Source organism: Myotis davidii, unplaced genomic scaffold (genome assembly GCF_000327345.1).
Source record: "Myotis davidii unplaced genomic scaffold, ASM32734v1 scaffold665, whole genome shotgun sequence".
NCBI classification, from domain to species: domain Eukaryota; kingdom Metazoa; phylum Chordata; class Mammalia; order Chiroptera; family Vespertilionidae; genus Myotis; species Myotis davidii.
The window spans coordinates 114,535-119,800 of record NW_006296410.1 but is presented as its reverse complement, the minus strand read 5'-3'; the positions used below and the strand labels follow the sequence as shown (position 1 = coordinate 119,800).

Below are 5,266 nucleotides of genomic sequence, written 5' to 3'. Positions count from 1 at the left end.
AGAGCTTCTGTGCTGGATCTCTAGGGCGGTGCTAATCTAGCATTTGCCTGAGGCTATCCGCAAATGGCTCTGCGCAGGGCTTGGGCGGGTCGGGTCCCCGGGGATCTACAGGGTAGGTGGAGGGAGCAGTTATGGCTGCTCTCAGTTCCGTCCCTAGGGGCTTTGCCTCACCGAGTCCCAGCAACCGCTGCAAACCTCGGAGAGAAAGCTGCCTTCAAGTTCCGACCGAAGCCAGACAGTCCCGTTTCTCGCGTTTGAGTCTGGGTCCCTAGGGACTCGCCCGGCTCTGGAGCTCAGAGTCTGAAGCTCCCTCCCGATTGAAAACAACAACCGCGCCCTCCACCGCCAGCCAAATCCGCACGCACTCCGCACCTGAGTGTTTCACTTCAGCACTGCACCTCCTCTGAGTCTGGGTATGATATTCTCTTTCCTCCGAGTTGTAGAATTTCCACTCAGCCAACTTTCCTGTGGTTCTGGATGATGTCCGTTCCGTCTTTTAGGTGTAATTTGAATTGGTTGTTCGAGGCAGCAATCTCTGGCGTTAACCTATGCCTCCATCTTGGTTTTCACACTGCGAGGTTTTAATTGTAAAGACCACACACATGGAAACACAGACTTTAAACGATGCAACGAGCTTTGATAAATGTGGACTTGTAACCCCCAAGCCTGGCTGCAGCATTCCCAGACCCCAGAATGTCACCCGTGTCTCCCCCAGACCGGCCACACCCCACCCCAACTGCTGATGGTCCCGTGTGAGTTTCAGCAAGTCCTGAGCCTGTGGGTTCCATGAGTCAGGTCCCTGGGTGCTGCTGAGTGAGCCCGCAATAACCACACGCTGTTCCTCATCTTTGTGACGGGTGCTGGCTTGTTCCCTGGTTTTGCCTGTGACGGGCGTTGGTGCATGTCTTTGTGGGCGGTATGTCCATTGCTCGAGGGGTGCCTAGAAGTGGGGTAACAGCCACGGTGCTGCTGTGCATCTAGCTTCCCAAGGCCGCGTCTTCCCAGCGACACAGCCACGAGGGTCCCGCTGGGCACACTCTGCCAACCCTGGTGCTGTGGTGAGCGTTCGGGCGGGTGCACTGGGGCCGTACAGGGTGCAGAGGTGCGTTTCCCTGACGACTGGTGATGTCAGAGCTTCGGATGTGCTGCCTGCATCTGTTCAAGTCTTCGGCCCGTTTTTATTGGGTTATTTTTTCTTGTAGGAATCTTTTTCTGTGTTTTGGTCAGGAGAGGGCTGGGGTTATCCTCTATGATCCCAGGATGCGGATGACGTCAGACAATGTAAGGAACAGCCGTGCAAAGGTGAGCACGGTCTAAGGGGAACCACATACGTGCTTTCAGCGTGAGAAAAGGAGGCTCCCTCCCGAGCACCTCCCCAGCAACGCGCTCAGCTCACTGGGCTCTGAGGAGCACGTGAGTGTCCGGGACCTGAAGGACCTGGGCCGGTTCTGCCGTTGGTTCTGCAGCCGCGTCTGGGGTCCAGGCCTCGGTCTGGGGGCCCTCAGCACCTGGAGTGGCCGATGCTGCAGTTTTGCTGCAAGAACTGACTTCTGCTCTGGACACAAGGCTCTTCGTCTGGTTTCCTTTGGACAAAGACTGATTTACGGACACGAGGACCGAGGGGGAGCGTCCTGTAGCCAAACCGTCAGGAGGGAGGCTGGTCCCCACAGTGCGTGTGTGTGTGTGTGTGTCCCCCCCCATGCACTGCCGGGCAGGGTCAGAACCCCGACATCTGCCCACCAACCTCCGGCCACAACACTGAGGTGGGGCCTGCATCGTCTCCGGCCGGGAGGACTGTCCGCAGATCATTCTGGAAAGAGCTTCCGGAACCTGCCACGGCGGCACTGCCGATGATGGTGACGGCCACACCTGTCTCAGGGACCACCTGCCCGTTCTGCACTGTGGCCTCCCCATGCAGCTAGCTGAGCTCCGGCCCCGCCAGCTGCACACGGAGGGTCACCACTCACCTCCATGGCACTCAGCATGGCCACTTCCAGCTCAGCCTTCAGCTCCTCCAGGCCCAGCCTGGAGGGCAGACATACCAGGGCACGCAGCCCCGATGGGTGGTACCCGGGCCCCAGGTCCATACTGTGCGCCTCCGGCACCGAGTCCTGCATCGGTGCAGGCAGCCCAGGCCGCACAGGGCAGTGAGCACGCTGGCCTTCTGCAGCTCCGCCTTGGGGTGGCTCACGTCCCTCACGTGCAGGATCACGTCTGAGTGGGCCACGTCCTGCAGGGTGGCTGAGGACTGGATGAGGCTGTGGGGCAGCTGGGACAGGACGCCAGTGGTCCGTGTAGATGACGGTCACGCGGGACAGCAGGGAGCCCGCGTGCACCGTGATGGAAGGCTTCAAACAGTTGGTCCCGGGGCTGCATGGCGCTGTCACCCGTCAGAGCCTTGATCAGCGTTGTCTTCCCACAGCTGGTGCTACCCCACCAGGAACTCCCGCTGCCTCTGCTGCCTGCCCAGCAGCTGCCTCTGCTGCCGGAGTCTCCAGGGCCTTGTGGATTTGCATCTCCTTTTCTTTCATCAGACGCTGCCCCACCTGCATGGAAGGTTCTCCTGACGCCATGATGTAGCGAGTTACCTCCACGTCCGTCCAGGTGGGCAAGGTCGTTCTTCATGTCGGACCTGAGGAGGGGGAGCTCGGCCAGGGCCACCTGCAGCTGCGCCTCCTTGGTCCGGGCACTGCAGTGAAGATGTGCAGGACCACAGAGTATTGGTCAAACACCTGCCCACACCAGGCGGCCTCCAGTTCTCTCTTGGTGGGCGTGGACATCCTCTCCGCATTCAGAACGACAGCCGGCGCTTCCAACAGGCTTCTGATTTTCTCCGTCAGCTGCTCCAAGCGCCTGTGCCAGAGATGAGCTTCATGCTGGGCGTCTTGGGCAGCACCATCGTCTCCACCACCGACCAGTGTCCAGCGTGTGCACCAGCGCCTCCGCCTCCGCCACTTGGCCCGGGTCCCCCCTTGACCTCGGGGTGACCCAGGCACACACGCTGGGCCCCCGCCAGCAGCAAGGGCTCCCTCCGCAGCAGCTCCTCAGGAATCTTTAGTTGTAAGATTTTATTTTAAATCCTCACCCAAGGATATTTTTTTCCCATTGATTTTTAGAGTGGAAGTGAGGGAAGAGGGAGTGAAAGAGAAATATTGAAGAGAGAGAGATACATTGATTGGTTGCCTCCTGCACATGCTCCAATGGCCAGGATCGAACCTACAACTCAGGTACAGCCCTTGACCAAGAATCAAATCCTGAGCTCCTGGTTCATAGGTCGACACTCAACCACTGAGCCACACCAGCCGGACTCAAGTCAGTCTTGAAGGGGAATGTGAGTCCCTTTTACAATACTGATTTTCTACTTCTTCAGAGTTATTTTGGCTTTTCTAGTTTCCTTGCATAAATTTTAGAATCAGCTTAGCCTATATAATAAAAACCTAATATGCAAATCAACCAAATGGCGGAATGACCAGCTGCTATAACACGCACTGACCACCAGGGGGCAGACGATCAATGCAGGAGCGGTCCCCCGGTGGTCAGTGTGCTCCCGCAGGGGGAGTGCCGCTCAGCCAGAACCTGGGTTCACAGCTGGCAAGCGAAGTGGCGGTTGCGGAAGCCTCTCCCATCCCCACGGCAGCACTAAGGATGTCCGAGGGAGCAGACCTAAGCCGTCAGTCAGACATCCCCCAAGGGCTCCTGGACTGTGAGAGGGCACGGGCCGGGCTAAGGAACCCCCCGCCCCCCACCAAGTGCACAAATTTTGTCCACTGGGCCTCTAGTAAAGGTCTGTAGGAAAGCTAGGATTTTGATTGGGATTACGCCGAATCTACAGATCAGTGTGGGGCTGTGGTCTGTGCAGGTGACCATCAGAACAGGAAGGCACTTCTCTCAATTCTGGAGGCCAGACGTCCAAGATCCAGGTGCCTGTGGGCTGGTTCCTGATGAGGCCCTCCCCCTGGGAGGGAGGGAGAATGCTGGGTAGCAGTCCTGGGGGACCCGGGCCGCAGCCTTCTGGCCTGACCTCACCTTCGTCACCTCCCAAGACAGCCACCTGGGCACGGGCACAGCCGAGTCCATACAGGCTCTGAGACCCCGACGACGACACTAAGCCCTCCTAGCTGTGAACTCGGAGCCGCCTCCAACATTCAGACCTCTCCTCGCGTCGCCCACGCCTGACAGTTCCCCGCGCACAGAGCTGTTCTCCCGAGTACGTCACGTCTTTAATGCTGCCGCCGACGTGACTGTTAAGTTTAACTTTACAATTGGTTCCCGAACGGTAACGTGGACATAGGCTTGTTTTGTGCATCTTGTGTCCTCCGACCTTTCTGAGTCCACGCCTGCGTCAAAGCTGCTTTTCTTCACCTCCAGGAATTACCGTGTTCTCCTCCCGAATTCTGGTGAAGAATCGCCTTGACGATCTGAATGGTTAGCCCCTGTGATCCTGACAGAGCCCCCGGGCGGGGCGGGGCATTCTGCACGTTTCTGGGGCTGGAGCGCAGTGGGTGAGCTCTGACCTGTACTGGCGTCCCCAGCACTGGGCCTCTGCTTGTCTTGTTGATCAGTCCAGCCAGAAGCTCATCAATCATCATTTCAAACACCCGCCTTCGGGGGCCAGGGAGGCCCTGTGCTCAGTGCGAAATTCTTCTCAGATGGGAGCGAGTGCTTGGGCGAAGGGGTCACGTGATGTGGCCTCAGGCTTTAAGGGCCATTCTGGTGGCTGCAGGGCACGTGGACTGGGAACACGAGGGCAGAGGTGGGGACCCCGAGGGGACGGTGGCTGGGACCTGGAGTGCCTTCTGAGAGGGGCTATCGGGTGTCGGAGTGACTGGAGGGAGGACACCTGCAGCCCAGGCGAGGGTGGGCAGAGGGCAGTCGCTCAGGCACGTGCACGGGAGAGGGAGCCACGCCAGCGCCAGGGGCAACGGAGGATGCAGGTGCAGCGGAGACTCGGCAATGAACAGCTCTCTCTGGGAATTTGGTGCAAAAGGGGAGCCAGAGGCAACAGGCTGGGAGAGCAGACGGGTTTCCTCAGGAGAGCGGAGCAGCCACTGGAGAGCCACAGGCCTGGGATGAGCACGGGGGCGGGGCGGGGGGGCTGGCGTGACGAGCACCAATCCCCTTCTCCTAATAACCCCCATCGAGGTATAATTCACACCCATAGAGCCACTTTCAAAACGCACAGCTCGGCGTTTCAGTATCGTAACCAGGCGGTGCAGCCACTGCCCCTGACTGCAGGCCACCTGCGGCACCCACGAGGGACCCGGTG

General features: G+C 59.0%; 1 pseudogene; it reads right to left on the bottom strand.

Annotated features, from left to right (window-relative positions):
- Window positions 1-783: 783 nt before the first annotated feature.
- On the bottom strand, window positions 784-4,077 carry LOC102775463 (annotated as a pseudogene).
- Window positions 4,078-5,266: the final 1,189 nt, after the last annotated feature.